At 40.0% G+C, this 20,101-nt stretch overlaps 1 protein-coding gene across 3 annotated transcripts in view; it reads left to right on the top strand.

Annotated features, from left to right (window-relative positions):
- Window positions 1-20,101, top strand: part of raraa (retinoic acid receptor, alpha a) — an 81,127-nt gene that overhangs the window by 19,373 nt on the left and 41,653 nt on the right. The window contains exons 2-3 of one of the 3 annotated variants that reach the window (XM_053511208.1): window positions 12,129-12,176; window positions 15,737-15,855. The exons of 1 other annotated variant lie outside the window; for it this stretch is intronic. The gene's annotated coding sequence lies outside the window, so the exon portion shown is untranslated. The remainder of the gene's footprint in view (window positions 1-12,128; window positions 12,177-15,736; window positions 15,856-20,101) is intronic. One more of the 3 variants, XM_053511209.1, reaches the window with a different exon arrangement.

The following is a 20,101-nucleotide window of genomic DNA, read 5'->3' as shown; positions in this document are numbered from 1 at the left end:
TGCTTTTCTGTTTGGGATCCGAGACGCCTGATTGATGAGGTCTCGCACAAAGAAGGCACTCTGAGGCGCGCAGATATAGCGTTAGCCGCTACGGTAAATAAAAACACATGTGCCTCAGCAAAAGAGAGGAGGGAAGGATGGAGGGAGACGGCGCTGCAGAGGCCGCCTGACTGACATTCCTTGCTCTGCCCTTTCAGTTCCTCTTTATGTCATCATAAAGTGTGCGGTTTTGTTGGTTTTGCCGCAAACGCTCAAGGTTAGCGCTCTCAGCTAAGAAATGAGAGTAAGAAAAGTAAGGCAGAAAGCAGCCTGAACCAATATTACTTTCTTGTGTAAGCGGAGGGTGATTTAAAGCTGACTGACCCCTGAACCCCACGTGTGTGTGTGTGTGTCTGCGCTGACTTTTGCAGATTCATTGTTGTTTCATTATTTTGTTGCCTCAGGCCAAACCCTGAAAGAACCGGATGCGACTAAACAGAAAGGCTAACTGCTTTATCTCTGTGCTTAGCTTAGCTTCTCCAACAGAAACACACCAAGTCTACACTTGAGCAGTAAAGGCTGAAAACCCCAGTAAAAACCCACTTCAGCAACAAAATCGCCATCTTGTGTGCGCTAATTGTGTTCAGTTGATTAAGATTTCCTCCAAAATGGCAGACGCAACGCTGTTCTCACACAGAAAAATTACTTTAATGCAAGATTGTAAGTGTTGGTGAGATGAGAGTAGCTTTTGATCGTTAAGTTGCTTGTTTCAGGTAGAAGGAGTTTCCAGTGTGTGTGTGTGTATTCCCTATAGCTCTAATAACATTCAGAGTGTAAGTGTATCTTGTGGCTTAACTAGTGGAAGGCTGTGTTTTTGGCATGTCTGCTCCTCAATAAGTACTTTTGGAAGTTCAGGCGAAGTTCTCCTGTTTGATCCTCTCTGCCTCGTCTCTCTCCAGGAGGTAAATATATTCATGGAGGAAGAAATCCGTGACTGTGTGGGTGTGAGACGGCTTTAGGCTCGAGTCTTTGCCACGCTTTGATCAGTGTGCTCTATTTTGTGAGCGTTGCGTAACCATCCCTCTCGCCGGATGCAGAAGAATCCCTCCTGTCTTTCCTAATCTTCTCTCTTCTTCTGCCTCAAAAAAAAAAAAAAAATCTCCCACCTCTCTCCATACGGACACTAAGGGAAGTTCACATCCATTCAAATTCTTTCATACTCCCTCCTCATCAAACACCCATGCACTGTGATCCTGTCCCAACATAGGCCACAGCATCCCCATCATCAGTGCACTGTGGGCGTGTCCCAAACCAACAGCCATATTCACTATATAGGCCACATAAACACCATCATCAGTGCACTCTCGGCGTGTCCTAAATCAAAAGCCAGATTATATATCACGTAAGTAAAGACCATCATCACCTTACTGGGGGTGTGTCCCAAACACCACACCCTATTTACTATATAGGCCATGTACATAAACACCATAATCAGTCAATTGTGTCCCTAACCACACACCATATCTAGTGAATAGGGTGTGTCCCAAACACATCCTATTTACTATATAGATCACATTAACATCATCATTATTTTGCTGTGGGCGTGTCTCAACCCAATTGCCGTAATCCCTAAATGGATCATGTTCGTAAATTCTATCATTGCTCCACTATGGGTGTGTCCCAAACCACACGGCCTATTCACTATATAGGCGATATACATGACCACTGTGATCACACTACCACTGTGGACATGTCCCAAACAGCACTCCTTCTCACTTTATAATGTGCCCCAACCCATGCCCCCTATTCACTGTATAGGCCACGTAAATACTGTCACAAGACCGCTGTGGGCGTGTCCCAAACCACACAAGAAGATCAAAACAGCCCCATCATCCATCTCTGTCTGTTTTAAAGGTTTTCCTGTGTTTTGTTTCATTGCTCATACTCGCCGTTGCACGGTGTGGTGCAGCCTCGTGCTGTGCTCCGCGAGGATTTCTTCTGTTTCCATTGCTTCTGTTTTGATTGGCTTGAGTTTCCAGAGCGCTCCTTGCATTTGACCTCCGACCCCCAGGGGTCATTGTCCATTACCACTTGAAATGGCACATCAGCAGGCCTCCTGCTAAAAGCATTTGTCTTCTCCTGGGTCATGGGTCCGACCTCAGTTCGCCTTCTGCCAAACGACTTAGACACACACACAAAACACACAGAGGAGGCACTGAAACTTCAAACACCTTAAACAGCAGTTGCGAACTTCATCATCTGAGGCTTCAGGCCATGATAAAAGAGTAAAAGCTATATCAAGCGTCATGCTAGCACTTATTAATATGGACACATTGTAATATGCTAATTGTTCGCTAAATCGACATATGCTGCATTATGCTAGCTGTTATTAATATTGCACACTGTACTGTGCTTGTTGTTTATTAAATCAACATACGCTGTGTCATGCTATCTGTTAGTTTAAACAACATACACTGTACTGTGCTAGCTGTTCGCTAAGCTAATGTGCGCTTTTAACACTATTAACCAAATTTACAGAAGTGATGGTTTAATGTTTTTTTAAGCGAGGTATGTTAACTGTGCTAGCTACACTCGCTGATCACCTGTTACTTCCTTTCACATATACAGTATTTAGGGCCCAAGCACTATAGGATGCGCAGAACCCTCTTGTTTTTTCTAAGAATTATTTTTTTCCTACGTTTTTGGCCTTTTGAGGGGTTTAAAACTTTAACTTTGACAGGCAGGTTGCAATCTGTTGCCATTAGGATGCATAAGAGTTGCGTGGCACGGGGCCCTCAGGGGCCCTCACACGAGATTTTGCTGCATAGCTCATACACACTTGCACGTGTGCACACGAACCTCAGTACACCTTTAGAGCTCATTATGCCAAACAAAACATTTCTTTCACACACACTCATTCACACATACACACACGCACAAACACACTCATACATTACATGAGTGTGTCTTGGCTTTTTGGAGGTCTTAACACGCTCTTAACTCACTCAAAAGACAAACAGGTTGTGTGGTGCACCCGGGTGGGTGCTTGGGCCCGCTCATCATTGCTTGCAACTATATTTTTTCTTTGTACACATTTAATGAAAGGTCATATATGGCACGTGTGTGTGAGTGTGTGTCACTGCTCATTTATTTAGCAGGATTTCCTCACCAATGCAAGACTTATTTTAGACAGCGTTGGACACACACTTGACTTACACTGGGTATTTGCATTTTGACAACTCATGTTACCTTCTGATACACACACACATATAAACAGTATACGCACACACACACCCCTGTGACCCGAGCATCATTAGTCTGGACAGAACTTGTCTCCGGCTGTCGTGTGGAGTGTGATGGAAAGCCGGCTCATAATTGTCTTGCTCAGGGGAGGACTCCTTCTCTCTCTCCCTCTCCTTGTGTCTCTCTCTATCTCTATCTCTCTCTCTCTCTCTCTCTCTCTCTCTCCTTGTGTGTGTCTCTCTCTATCTCTCCCTCTCCTTATCATTCTCTCTCTCACTCAGCCTATTTAACTGTCTCTTCCCCCCCTCTGTTTTCTTAGTTTATTCTCTTGTTTTCATATTTGTCCTATTTTGCCACCTTTTCTTCACTTTTTTCTGTACATTTACCTCAGTGACACGGCCACATTTCTGTACTTTTAGCACAATTCTGTACATTTACCTCAGTGACAATACATTTCTGTGTATTAACCTCAGTGACAGATACATTTCTGTACATTTACCTCAGTGACGATACATTTCTGTATATTTACCTCAGTGACGTACACATTTCTGTATATTTACCTCAGTGAGATACATTTCTGTACATTTACCTCAGTGACGTACACATTTCTGTATATATACCTCAGGGAGATACATTTCTGTACATTTACCTCAGTGACGTACACATTTCTGTATATTTACCTCAGTGAGATACATTTCTGTACATTTACCTCAGTGACGTACACATTTCTGTATATTTACCTCAGTGAGATACATTTCTGTACATTTACCTCAGTGACGTACACATTTCTGTATATATACCTCAGGGAGATACATTTCTGTACATTTACCTCAGTGACGTACACATTTCTGTACATTTACCTCAGTGAGATACATTTCTGTACATTTACCTCAGTGACGTACACATTTCTGTACATTTACCTCAGTGACGTACACATTTCTGTACATTTACCTCAGTGACGTACACATTTCTGTATATTAACCTCAGTGACGATACATTTCTGTATATTTACCTCAGTGACGTACACATTTCTGTATATTTACCTCAGTGAGATACATTTCTGTACATTTACCTCAGTGACGTACACATTTCTGTATATATACCTCAGGGAGATACATTTCTGTACATTTACCTCAGTGACGTACACATTTCTGTATATTTACCTCAGTGAGATACATTTCTGTACATTTACCTCAGTGACGTACACATTTCTGTATATATACCTCAGTGAGATACATTTCTGTACATTTACCTCAGTGACGTACACATTTCTGTACATTTACCTCAGTGACGTACACATTTCTGTATATTAACCTCAGTGACGTACACATTTCTGTACATTTACCTCAGTGAGATACATTTCTGTACATTTACCTCAGTGACGTACACATTTCTGTACATTTACCTCAGTGAGATACATTTCTGTACATTTACCTCAGTGACGTACACATTTCTGTATATTTACCTCAGTGACAGATACGTTTCTGTACATTTACCTCAGTGACATACACATTTCTGTATATTTACCTCAGTGACAGATACGTTTCTGTACATTTACCTCAGTGACGTACACATTTCTGTATATTTACCTCAGTGACAGATACGTTTCTGTACATTTACCTTAGTGAGATACATTTCTGTATATTTACCTCAGTGACGTACACATTTCTGTACATTTACCTCAGTGAGATACATTTCTGTACATTTACCTCAGTGACGTACACATTTCTGTATATTTACCTCAGTGAGATACATTTTTGTACATTTACCTCAGTGACGTACACATTTCTGTATATTTACCTCAGTGACAGATAAGTTTCTGTATATTTACCTCAGTGACAGATACGTTTCTGTACATTTACCTCAGTGAGATACATTTCTGTATATTTACCTCAGTGAGATACATTTCTGTATATTTACCTCAGTGACGTACACATTTCTGTATATTTACCTCAGTGACATACACATTTCTGTACATTTACCCCAGTGACGTACGCATTTCTGTACATTTACCTCAGTGACAGATACATTTCTGTACATTTACCTCAGTGACGTACACATTTCTGTACATTTACCTCAGTGAGATACATTTCTGTACATTTACCTCAGTGACGTACACATTTCTGTACATTTACCTCAGTGACGTACACATTTCTGTATATTTACCTCAGTGACGTACACATTTCTGTACATTTACCTCAGTGACGTACACATTTCTGTACATTTACCTCAGTGACGTACACATTTCTGTATATTAACCTCAGTGACGATACATTTCTGTATATTTACCTCAGTGACGTACACATTTCTGTATATTTACCTCAGTGAGATACATTTCTGTACATTTACCTCAGTGACGTACACATTTCTGTATATATACCTCAGGGAGATACATTTCTGTACATTTACCTCAGTGACGTACACATTTCTGTATATTTACCTCAGTGAGATACATTTCTGTACATTTACCTCAGTGACGTACACATTTCTGTATATATACCTCAGTGAGATACATTTCTGTACATTTACCTCAGTGACGTACACATTTCTGTACATTTACCTCAGTGACGTACACATTTCTGTATATTAACCTCAGTGACGTACACATTTCTGTACATTTACCTCAGTGAGATACATTTCTGTACATTTACCTCAGTGACGTACACATTTCTGTACATTTACCTCAGTGAGATACATTTCTGTACATTTACCTCAGTGACGTACACATTTCTGTATATTTACCTCAGTGACAGATACGTTTCTGTACATTTACCTCAGTGACGTACACATTTCTGTATATTTACCTCAGTGACAGATACGTTTCTGTACATTTACCTCAGTGACGTACACATTTCTGTATATTTACCTCAGTGACAGATACGTTTCTGTACATTTACCTTAGTGAGATACATTTCTGTATATTTACCTCAGTGACGTACACATTTCTGTACATTTACCTCAGTGAGATACATTTCTGTACATTTACCTCAGTGACGTACACATTTCTGTATATTTACCTCAGTGAGATACATTTTTGTACATTTACCTCAGTGACGTACACATTTCTGTATATTTACCTCAGTGACAGATAAGTTTCTGTATATTTACCTCAGTGACAGATACGTTTCTGTACATTTACCTCAGTGAGATACATTTCTGTATATTTACCTCAGTGAGATACATTTCTGTATATTTACCTCAGTGACGTACACATTTCTGTATATTTACCTCAGTGACATACACATTTCTGTACATTTACCCCAGTGACGTACGCATTTCTGTACATTTACCTCAGTGACAGATACATTTCTGTACATTTACCTCAGTGACGTACACATTTCTGTACATTTACCTCAGTGAGATACATTTCTGTACATTTACCTCAGTGACGTACACATTTCTGTACATTTACCTCAGTGACGTACACATTTCTGTATATTTACCTCAGTGACGTACACATTTCTGTATATTTACCTCAGTGACGTACACATTTCTGTACATTAACCTCAGTGACGTACACATTTCTGTACATTTACCTCAGTGAGATACATTTCTGTACATTTACCTCAGTGACGTACACATTTCTGTACATTTACCTCAGTGAGATACATTTCTGTACATTTACCTCAGTGACGTACACATTTCTGTATATTTACCTCAGTGACAGATACGTTTCTGTACATTTACCTCAGTGACGTACACATTTCTGTATATTTACCTCAGTGACAGATACGTTTCTGTACATTTACCTCAGTGACGTACACATTTCTGTATATTTACCTCAGTGACAGATACGTTTCTGTACATTTACCTTAGTGAGATACATTTCTGTATATTTACCTCAGTGACGTACACATTTCTGTACATTTACCTCAGTGAGATACATTTCTGTACATTTACCTCAGTGACGTACACATTTCTGTATATTTACCTCAGTGAGATACATTTTTGTACATTTACCTCAGTGACGTACACATTTCTGTATATTTACCTCAGTGACAGATAAGTTTCTGTATATTTACCTCAGTGACAGATACGTTTCTGTACATTTACCTCAGTGAGATACATTTCTGTATATTTACCTCAGTGAGATACATTTCTGTATATTTACCTCAGTGACGTACACATTTCTGTATATTTACCTCAGTGACATACACATTTCTGTACATTTACCCCAGTGACGTACGCATTTCTGTACATTTACCTCAGTGACAGATACATTTCTGTACATTTACCTCAGTGACGTACACATTTCTGTACATTTACCTCAGTGAGATACATTTCTGTACATTTACCTCAGTGACGTACACATTTCTGTACATTTACCTCAGTGACGTACACATTTCTGTATATTTACCTCAGTGACGTACACATTTCTGTATATTTACCTCAGTGACGTACACATTTCTGTACATTAACCTCAGTGACGTACACATTTCTGTACATTTACCTCAGTGAGATACATTTCTGTACATTTACCTCAGTGACGTACACATTTCTGTACATTTACCTCAGTGAGATACATTTCTGTACATTTACCTCAGTGACGTACACATTTCTGTATATTTACCTCAGTGACAGATACGTTTCTGTACATTTACCTCAGTGACGTACACATTTCTGTACATTTACCTCAGTGACAGATACGTTTCTGTACATTTACCTCAGTGACGTACACGTTTCTGTATATTTACCTCAGTGACAGATACGTTTCTGTACATTTACCTCAGTGAGATACATTTCTGTATATTTACCTCAGTGACGTACACATTTCTGTACATTTACCTCAGTGAGATACATTTCTGTACATTTACCTCAGTGACGTACACATTTCTGTATATTTACCTCAGTGAGATACATTTTTGTACATTTACCTCAGTGACGTACACATTTCTGTATATTTACCTCAGTGACAGATACGTTTCTGTACATTTACCTCAGTGAGATACATTTCTGTATATTTACCTCAGTGAGATACATTTCTGTATATTTACCTCAGTGACGTACACATTTCTGTATATTTACCTCAGTGACGTACACATTTCTGTACATTTACCCCAGTGACGTACGCATTTCTGTACATTTACCTCAGTGACAGATACATTTCTGTACATTTACCTCAGTGACGTACACATTTCTGTACATTTACCTCAGTGAGATACATTTCTGTACATTTACCTCAGTGACGTACACATTTCTGTACATTTACCTCAGTGACGTACACATTTCTGTATATTTACCTCAGTGACGTACACATTTCTGTATATTTACCTCAGTGACGTACACATTTCTGTACATTAACCTCAGTGACGTACACATTTCTGTACATTTACCTCAGTGAGATACATTTCTGTACATTTACCTCAGTGACGTACACATTTCTGTACATTTACCTCAGTGAGATACATTTCTGTACATTTACCTCAGTGACGTACACATTTCTGTATATTTACCTCAGTGACAGATACGTTTCTGTACATTTACCTCAGTGACGTACACATTTCTGTACATTTACCTCAGTGACAGATACGTTTCTGTACATTTACCTCAGTGACGTACACGTTTCTGTATATTTACCTCAGTGACAGATACGTTTCTGTACATTTACCTCAGTGAGATACATTTCTGTATATTTACCTCAGTGACGTACACATTTCTGTACATTTACCTCAGTGAGATACATTTCTGTACATTTACCTCAGTGACGTACACATTTCTGTATATTTACCTCAGTGAGATACATTTTTGTACATTTACCTCAGTGACGTACACATTTCTGTATATTTACCTCAGTGACAGATACGTTTCTGTACATTTACCTCAGTGAGATACATTTCTGTATATTTACCTCAATGAGATACATTTCTGTATATTTACCTCAGTGACGTACACATTTCTGTATATTTACCTCAGTGACATACACATTTCTGTACATTTACCCCAGTGACGTACACATTTCTGTACATTTACCCCAGTGACGTACACATTTCTGTACATTTACCTCAGTGAGATACATTTCTGTACATTTACCTCAGTGACGTACACATTTCTGTACATTTACCTAAGTGACGTACACATTTCTGTACATTTACCCCAGTGACGTACACATTTCTGTACATTTACCTCAGTGAGATACATTTCTGTACATTTACCTCAGTGACGTACAGATTTCTGTACATTTACCTAAGTGACGTACACATTTCTGTACATTTACCCCAGTGACGTACGCATTTCTGTACATTTACCTCAGTGACAGATACATTTCTGTACATTTTCCTCAGTGACGTACACATTTCTGTATATTTACCTCAGTGACGTACACATTTCTGTATATATTTACCTCAGTGACGTACACATTTCTGTACATTTACCTCAGTGAGATAAATTTCTGTATATTTACCTCAGTGACGTACACATTTCTGTATGTTTACCTCAGTGACAGATAAATTTCTGTACATTTACCTCAGTGACGTACACATTTCTGTATGTTTACCTCAGTGACAGATACATTTCTGTATATTTACCCCAGTAATGCCCGGATTTCTGTACATTTACCTCAGTGACACATCTACATTTCTGTATGTTTAATTTAGTGACACACCCACATTTTTGTAAGTTTACGTCAGTGACACTCATACATTTCTCCACATTTGCTTCAGTGATGCACAAATTTCTGTAAATTTACCTTAGTGACGTAAATATTTCTGTACATTTATCTCAGTGAAGCGCCTATATTTCTGTACACTTACTTCAGTGATGCACATGCCCACATTTCTATATGTTTACCTCAGGGATGCGCATGGCCTCATTTTTGTACATTCACCACAATAATTCACACACCCACATTTCTGTATATTTACCTCAGTGACACGGCCTCATTTCTGTATGTTTACCTCAATGACACGCCCACATTTATGTATGTTTACCTCAATGACACGCCCACATTTATGTATGTTTACCTCAATGACACGCCCACATTTCTGTATGTTTACATCAATGACACGCCCACATTTCTGTATGTTTACATCAATGACACGCCCACATTTCTGTATGTTTACATCAATGACACGCCCATATTTCTGTATGTTTACCTTAATGACACGCCCACATTTCTGTATGTTTACCTCAATGACACGCCCACATTTCTGTATGTTTACATAAATGACACGCCCACATTTCTGTATGTTTACCTCCAATGACACGCCCACATTTATGTATGTTTACCTCAGTGATACACACACACACATTTCTGTATGTTTAATTCAATGAGACAAAGTCTTTTGTTTGTTTATGTTACCACAGTGACATCTTAAGACAGGGTCAGAGGTCAGAGTAGGTGGGATGTATGAGTTTGCTGCTGAGGGTTATGATAAAATAGAGTGCTAATCATAATGCTAAATACATACATACGTACACGCGCACACACACACACACACATATATATATATATATATAGACACACAGGAGACTCAATTCAGTATGCAGTACTGGATGGATGGATAGCACTGATAGAAATGTGCATATGTGTGTGTGTGAGTGTGCAGACTTGTATCCTCTGGAGGGAAGTCCTGCAGCGAGGCCAGCCGACCGAATCAATCCCACATGGCCTTTCTGCAGCGCTACACACACACACACACACACACACACACACACACACACACACACACGCAGCGCTCAAAGACAAAACCCCTACAAATGTGGTTCAGAGCAATCCATCAAGCCTATCGTGTGTGTGTGTGTGTGTGTGCGTGTGTGTGTAAGGGTCTTTGGCGTGCACGGAAACCTTCATAATGTCTCAATCCTGTCATTGTGCTTTCCCACAAATAGGCCTCTGTCTCTCTGTGTCTGTGTCTCTGTCTCTCTGTCTCTCCCTCTTCCTCCTTCTCTCTCTCTCATTCTCTCTTTCGGTCTGTATAAGTGATGAACAGAAACACAATTCCAACAAAACAGAAACTGGCAATTCCAATACTCGTTATTTTATGTTTAGTTTTTGTGTAGTTATTAACTCTAATTATGTGTGCCATAGATACGTGTCTCCATCTCAGGGTGAGAACAACTGATCCTAGGATGATGAGCACCTCAAGCGTCGCCTTAGGGCTTAGGGGTGGCAATACTTTTAACTGTGGTGGTGGTGGGGGAGGGCGGATGAAAGGAGTCTGGAGTTGTTTTTATTTCTATAGCTGAATCTTAAACTAAGTTATGTTCTTACACACACACACAGTCTGGCCCTTTTCCCCACAAATCACATAAAGTTCTTGTCCTTATAGATCGGCCCTTTTCTGGGATCGACGGACGCCCCTTAATGGGGATCGGGGGCTAATGGCTAACGCTAATGACGCTAACGATTCCCTCGGATACCACCATCGATCTTCAGAACATTCGCTCGATCCTCAAATGTGTGTGTGTGTGTGGATATAGAGATGCTACAGAAGGCAGAAGTGGCCTGGAGGAGGACACGATGACATGTGAGAAAGGAGCGAGAGAGAGGGAGAGAGAAAGAGATGGACTAAAAGAAAAACAGGACAAGTTCCATTTTTCATTACTCCTCCCCTCTCTGCATCTCCCCACTAATGTCCATTGTGTCTGATAGAGTTGGTATGTATGTGTGTGTGTGTGTGTGTGTGTGTGTGTGTGTTTAGTCTTCTTAAAGGTGTTTACGAAACATTATGCATTTCCAGTAAATGGAAATACTTGACCAAGACAGCAAACCTGTGTGTGTGTGTGTGTGTGTGTGTGTGTGAAAACAAGTCTCTTTGTCCTGCTCACACACAAAGATGGGCTCAGCTGGATAATGATATCTGTAATGATGTATGCTCCAGAGCCAGACACGCCAGACGAAGCTGTGTCTGTGTGTGTGTGTGTGTGTGTGCTGTTAAAGCTGATACACATTTCTATCTTTCTTTTAGTGAAAGGTTGACACACATTGGATCGGTGGGCCATGAAGAGTAAAACAGGTATGTTTTACACACACGCACACACACACACACACACACACAAACACACACACACGCAGTGTTCATATACTCTCCATTACACTACTATACACATTCATTGAGTGGGTTGTCTGAAAAGGCGGGGCTTATTGATTCCTCACTGTCACAACATATGATTGTGCTGGTCTATCTGACACACACACACACACGCACACACACGTCTACCTGTCTCCTAAACGAGTGTATCAATCAACCCCCAAACCCCCCATGGTCATCTGATTGACTTTTTTCCTTGTCTTGTCCCTCAGCCAATCAGATCTCTCATTTTAAAAGCTCACACAGTTTTATTTTCTTGCTAATTTAAAAATATCCAAGCTTTTAAAATCTTCCAGCATTAAGGGAAAAAAAAAGATCTTTGAGCCCTAAGGGTTTTTCGCGATTTTCGTGCGTGTTTTTTTCTCCTGGTTCCACAGATGTGATGGCAGGCCCTTCAGCGTTAGCGTTAGCGGTGTGTCATTAGCGAGTCGCCCTGGAGGAGAGATTTGCCTGATTTATGGTCCGAGGTGCTAATGGAGCAGCAGACATGGCCGCCTCTCGCACCCCTGCCGCCGATGCTAATGAAAGTTTTGTGCAAATTTGAGCTGGAGAAGGAGGAAAGGGAAGCAGGGGGAGGGTCGAGATGTGTGAAGAGAGAGAGGGAGAGAGAGAGAGAGAGAGAGAGAGAAATGGAAGGAGCTCGTAGCTAGCGGCCCTTTGAGATATTCAAATGTCATCCTAACTCTAACACTCTCTCTCTCTCTCTCTCTCTCTCTCTTTGTGAGGATGAGTGGTGTACAGATGTGCAGATAAATTTTTTTCAGAAGATGGATGACATGAAAACAAGTGGAGTGTAAAGCTGGAGTAGAAGTCAGGCGAAAGCTCCTTTTTTGCTTTCATGCTAGTGATGGTGTTTCTCACTTCGTGTCTTGTTGTCGTGTAGTGATCGTTTTGTTTCAAAATTTTTGGTTTGTCCTGATTATAAACTTTAATATCTATACATTAGTTTTAGGTCTTATTATCACTACATTGTATTTAATGTGTACATTGTATACATTGTATATTCCACTTTTTCCTGTATACAGGGTTGTGGGGGGGTCTGGAGCCTATCCCAGGAGGGCGCAAGGCGGGGTACACCCTGGACAGGTTGCCAATCTATCCATGGCAGGGCACACATACATACACACACTCATTTACGAACTACGGCCGGTTTGGGAATGCCATTTGGTCTAATCTGAATGTCATGGGAGGTAACCGGAGTATCTGTAGGAAACCCACCAAACACAGGGAGAACATGCAAAGCAGATGCACACAGAGGCGGGAATTGAACCCGGATCCTGGAGGTGCAAGGCGACAGTGCTATTTAACCTAAAATGAAATAACATGCTAATTAGTGTGAAGGCTACTTGTTTGATTTTTATCCATCAATAGCTTGGCTTTATGTTAGCTTCGTTTAGCAAAGCGAGCTGACTCCGCTAGGGGAAGTAAGTGCACCAGCGGTCTTAACGATCTCTGCTGCTTCATTCCACGTTATTTGTAACTCTATACACATTTAATACGAAGTTGTATTTAAAAGAATTTCGTCTTTTTTTAATGTTTTTTACGTTTTTGGTTAAGCAAGATAAGAACGTATGTCATGTATCGTCGAGTCACTGTCATTAGCTTTCCTAGCTGTGCTAAGCTAGCTGAATTTTTTTTCTCTGTTAACATTAGCTGGTTGCAATAGACCGCACTAGCACTAGCAGCACGCAATACACAATCAAGCTAGAACTTATTTAATACATACACACACACACACACACACACTGAGGTTCACTGTAGCCACAATAAACAGCCCTGAGCGGTGGGTGTGAAAAAGAAAAGTTTGCCAACCCGCACCATCGTGCCAACAGTCCATTGCTATGCGCAAGGTTTCAAAGCCGACAAGAGTGTGAGGTGAACGATATCACACAAGTCCAGTGAGGTTTAGATCAAAAGCGTGTGTCCGATTGTCGGTCTTGGCTCGAGCGTTTGTTGTTTCTGAGCGGTTGTTGTGTGCTAAGCTAATGGCTCAGAAACGTGATGATTGTTTTGCTCTGTTTCTCCTCATCATCATCTGCTGTGTGTGTGTGTGTGTGTGTGCACACGTGTGGGAGGCCTGATGGGAACGAGATGGATCATCATCACCATGCCGTGGTCGGTCACATGATCACGGAGTGTGTGTTTGATTAACCTGTAACCGTCCCTTCATAAAAAAAAAAAAAAAAATGGAATTTAAAAGCCGCTGCATGGCTGCAGGCTCCGTCCTGATTACTGTTCACACTTCCATCCATCTTTCTTTCCCTCACTTCTACTGCACTTCTCTTCCAGGATGGATCGTACTCTCGGAAAAAGCAATATTGTTTTCAGGAGGAGGAGGAGAGGAAGGAAAAAAACGATTTGCATCTCCGCCCACAGGCATTCGCTGCAATAGGGTTAAAGGCAATAAGGGCTCTCTCCATCGTTCTGCTTTATCTTCATCCCTCCATTCTCCCTTCGAGCGCATTCTCTCTTTGTCGTTTTTCATTTTTTTCATTTCTCGAGTCCCTCTGCAGCCACAGCACTTCGGTTCTGCCCCGCTCACAGTGTATCCCACAAACAGTCGTTTTCTGAATGTAAATTCGATTAGGACGATTTTGTATTTTTTTCATAAGAAATCTCACAATTTTTTACAAATGATGGATTATGTGGATTTTTACATTTAATGGTAACTGTGTCCGCGTCAAACTATTCGAGGCAGAGTTAAATGTGGATCAATTTCAAATTTCATATTCTGAACAGTGTTTAGTTAATGTACAAAGTTTTTTGAGTTTTTTGCTCACTGTTTTTATAAAACAATATGTAACAATTTATGCAAACTGATAATGTTTATTCAAATTTCACATGAGTGAGGCATCTTTTAAAGGTTATCGCAGTTACCGAAGGTTATTTACCTTTATGCCAAATTATAAATTAAGGAACGTTTTCGATGAACTGCGCTACTTTGCGAATTACAGATTTTACCCTGTTTACACTACGGATTAGAAGTGATTACGGAAATTTAGACTACCTTCGTTCTTTCACAGGTAACCACCAATCTGCAGCGAATCATTTTACATTAGCTTAACGTTCTCAGAGCGTTTACTCGTTGAATTGCTTGATTTTTGTCAGTATTCTAAAAAAAAAGTTACATTTTTCAAACATTCAAGTATTAAGCTATTTAGAGATTCAAAAATGATCGTGCTAATTTATAATCATTTCATAAATTTATGTGACTTTCGTACTTTCCAAGGTTCTGTGAACAATTTCCCTGGAGGTTATGGATTCATGGTTAGCAGAACATTCAGTGGAACGCTGTTTAGTGTTTGGCAAATATTTTGCGAATGTACCGAAGACTTAAGCCTCATTTGTTTAACTTAATGCAGTTTAACTTAACATTTCTCCTCTCGGCAGACATGAGAACGTGAAGTCTGCAGCGGACTGGAAACGATGGTGTTTCTGTGGTCCGAGTCGTGTACACGCCCACTGTCTCCTTTATTTCCAAACAGATCCGTTTCCTGTCGTGGCTTTTGTTGGTGGGAGAGACGTCTGATGCAGGATTAGACATGCATGCCTTATCTTACATGAAGACAGGAGGACATCCTGAGACATGCCTGAGGGAACGATAGTATGATCTCATTTCTCTCTGTACACACACACACACACACACACACACACACACACACATATTTCATATTCAAGACATGAAATCTCATCAAAAGGCATAGAGTCCTTCCCCCTTCTGTCCCATGGTGGAACACACACACACACACACACACACACACACACGCACACACACAGTTTCTGTATGTATGAAATCAGGTCAGTCTTCTCGCTCATCGTCTCTTGTTCAATCTTTAAATGTATCACTGTAAGCTCATAAAGTAGGTCAAAGCTCTTATTAAGAATTTCTAATTCTGCTCACATGCACACACCCACACAACATCGACACACACACACACACACGCACACACACACACACACACACACAACATCGACACACACATACACACACACTCACATACTTTTTCACTCTCTCTTTCTCTCTCTTACACACACATGCACACAAACATACTTTCTCTCTCTCTCTCTCTCTCTCTCTCTCTCACACGCATGCTTTCTCTCTCTTTCTCTCACACACACACACATACACACACACATGCTTTCTCTTATACCCACACTCACACGCCCTAAATCACATTCACATTGACATAGCTTCATTCATGCATACTCACATACCCATACTCACACACACCCTAAATCCCACACTCTCACACACTCGCATACACCCTGAATGACAAACACCCTCTCTCTCTCTCTCTCTCTCTCACACACACACACACACACACAAACTCGGATATTTACAGTCAGTTTCCAGTGTAATGTTTATATTCTCTAGTACGAATGTGTCACAGAAGTCAGCTGATGTGCTGTAGGTGTGTGTAGGACAGGACAGATTCCACCACATCTGGAGCTCAGGTCCTCCCAAAAACTCCCCAAAACACTCCAGCTGTGATGTAACTGCTTTTAATGTTGTTCTAGTTATACTAGCGTGACTATTAGTGGAGGTGGCACATAGCGGATATTAGATCTGTCCTGAAAGTGGAGTTAATAATAATAATAATAATAATAATAATAATAATAGTAATAGTCTTATTGTCTGGGTTGAGGTTACGGTCAGGGTCAGTGATAAAGTGTTTGTCATTTTTTATGCTCACTAGAACACACATTCTGTGATATTTTTCGCCTTAACTTCATGTGTATGTGTGTAAGGATCAATAATGAAGGCAAATGTTATAATAAGGGACCTGGGGGCGGGGCAAGGTGATGAAATGTCACTCAAGAGAAGGGCCAGAGCTACAGATAAAGGTCTAGTGTGTGTGTGTGTGTGTGTGTTTCTACACCACATTAAGCACATTTTGAACCATATTTACACAATAGTGACTAATGATAAAATGAGCTTAGTATTAGTTTAATGTTTGTACAATTACTGTATAGTTATAAAGAAACTCTGAGAAAGTTATTTGCAAAATATATAAGTATTGGTGGCACTGTGGGCTCGCACCTCCACGGTCTTGGGTTCGAATGTGGAATGTGTGGACTTGGTGTGTTCTTCCCTACTTGGTGGATTTCCTCCAGGTACTCCGGGTTTCTCTCACAGTCCACTAATACATGCAAGCTAAATGACTTGCCCAAATTGCCCATAGTGTGTGAATAGGTGTGTGTGTGTGTGTGTGTCCTGTAAGGCTCCAGGCCCCCCCGCGACACTGTATACAAGATATAGCGGTATAGAGAATAAATATATAATAATATATTATTAATATAAGTATATAAATTACAAAGAATTACGAAGAACAGAGAATTTTATCAAAATGCTTTCTATAAATTAATCCCCATATTTTTTCAAACTAAGTTCTTTTATGTTTAGTGCAAAGTGCTTTTATTAATATTTTAAATAAGTAAATAAAATAAGCTTTCCTGGATATAAATTCAAATACGACAGTAATAAACCTAAAAACTTATTTATTATTTGTAAAATCATTTGTAAAATCTATTAAGTTTAAATTATTTCTTTTTATATTCTATTGTTTTATCTCATATAAACAAATTATACATTATACATGTATTTTATAATAATATACATCATTCTACTTTTCTTTTCCTGAAGTGTGTATACTTTTTTGGCGGACTCTGTACGTATGTATGCACATACACATTATGGAGGGGAGTCACCTGTCTCCACCCTATACGATATTATCACAATACCTTGGTGCTGATCCAATTAATATCGCAAAATAATGTCACAATTCTATATTACATTGTTTCCCATTTAAACATCACAAAATAACTTCAAATACATGAGTTTAACATTTAACTGCACAGCACCTGTCTGTCATGGCCATAATTAATATTTCTAATCAAGCTTAGGAAATAATACACTCTTACCACACGGGATGCCAGTGTGTGAATAGTTTAGAGTGTGCCTTCTGTAAGATTATGAAGAAATTGCTTCGTTTTACTGCCTTAAACGATTGCAAGGTCTTGAGCAGGTGTTAGCTCGGTTTTAAAACTAAATTCAAGATTTCCAGACATGATATCTTCTCATAGTACAATACTGGAATTTTTCAAAACTATGAAATAACATGTATGGCATTAGATTAGGTCATTAATTAACAACAACAACACCGACAGTCAGTTGTTATTTTGAACAAAGGTCAGTTGTTCTGGTACGTTGGTTGATACGTTTGTTGATAAGTACAGTTGTTGATGTGTTTATTTGTATTTACAATGTAGAAAACCTGGAAAGATCCTTTAGCCCTATTCCCTGAGCAGTTACTAAAATAGGTCAAATATAAAGCAATTTAATAAGAAAAAAAACAACAACTCAAAGATAATATTTTGTATTCCAATTTATTTTTAACCCTAAATGATTGTATATAACATTAGTTTTCATTTGTGAAGGTAAAATATAAAATACCCTCTTAATACTGAGCTCCTCATACACCCAGACAGTTCGTCCCACTGTATTACTGACTTCGTCTCATTTTTGCATTGCCTTTCTCTTTAACACACACACACACACACACACACACACACACACACACACACACACACTCCTGATGGAAACTGTTAACAGGACTCCCTGATGTTGGATTTCTTCCTGTCTGGCAGCGACTCTTACCATGTGTTCATACTGCACTGAAAACTGATACGCAAAACCGAGAAACCCAATAACACACACACACACTCTCTCTCTCCCTCTCTCTCTCTCTCTCTCTCTCACACACACACACACACACACTGAATTAAAAATTAGCTTAACACTGCAGACACACTAACGCTGTTATGTGAGACGAGCTCTGAGGATTGGAGAAAGTGTGTCATATAGCTTTATCTGTGTCACAGACCCCTTGAGGCTCTCTGTGTGTGCATGTTCGTGTGTGTGTGTGTGTGTGTGTGTGTGTGTGTGTGTTCATCATATTATTGGAGAGTGGATCAAAAACTACTTAATGCTGTCTCAAGAAGTTATGGGGACTGAATCGCAACCTGCATAACGGGGACTTAAGATGTTATGGGTTGTAAAACCCTGAACCCCATAAAGGACATGTAGGAAAATGTGTAGGGCTAATTGTAATTAGCATAACGTGTGTGTGTGTGTGTGTGTGTGTGTGTGTGTGTGTGTGTGCGTGTGTGTGTGTGTGTGTGCGCGCATACACGTATGGGTGTGGACAAAAAATGATGTTGATTCGATGTCCCACGAGTTCAAATCAATCACTTAGCTAATCAATACTCATCTGTTCCAACCCTGGGGCACAGAAGGAATGGAAGCGCACACACACACACACACACACACACACGCGCACACACACACACACACACACACACACACACACACACACACAACTCTAAAATAAGTTGAGTTCACTTCTGCCTTGTGTAGCACAGCGGTATTAGAGCACGAGTAAAGGCAAGAAGATACCCACTCTCCTGACGGCACACTCGTGTGTCCCTGCATGTTGTCCTGTTAGTGTCTCATGTAGCTAGCTCTCAGTAGAGGGAATGCATACAGAATCAGAACACAAATCGAATCGCCATCTAGGTATCATGGTAATATCGGATCGGTCTCTGGTGATTCCCATCGCTAATATCGAGCGGTTATTGCATTAGCCACCTTTGCTTTTTCATTGCGTCAGTGCCCGAGCCATTCATTCTTCTGAAGGTCTAGTATTTTTTTTTTTTTTTTATGTCCTATCATCTGTCCTGACATAAGTATTAGGTCCACATACTATCATCTGGCATAAATTCTTAGTATGTCTCTGTCCACTCATCTGTCCTAATGCTAGCAGTAGGTCCCTGTACTATGATCTACCCTT

The sequence above is a fragment of the Clarias gariepinus genome, chromosome 14, assembly GCF_024256425.1.
Source record: "Clarias gariepinus isolate MV-2021 ecotype Netherlands chromosome 14, CGAR_prim_01v2, whole genome shotgun sequence".
NCBI lineage: Eukaryota > Metazoa > Chordata > Actinopteri > Siluriformes > Clariidae > Clarias > Clarias gariepinus.
The sequence above is the reverse complement of the archived record's forward strand: the minus strand, read 5'-3'. Positions and strand labels throughout refer to the sequence as shown.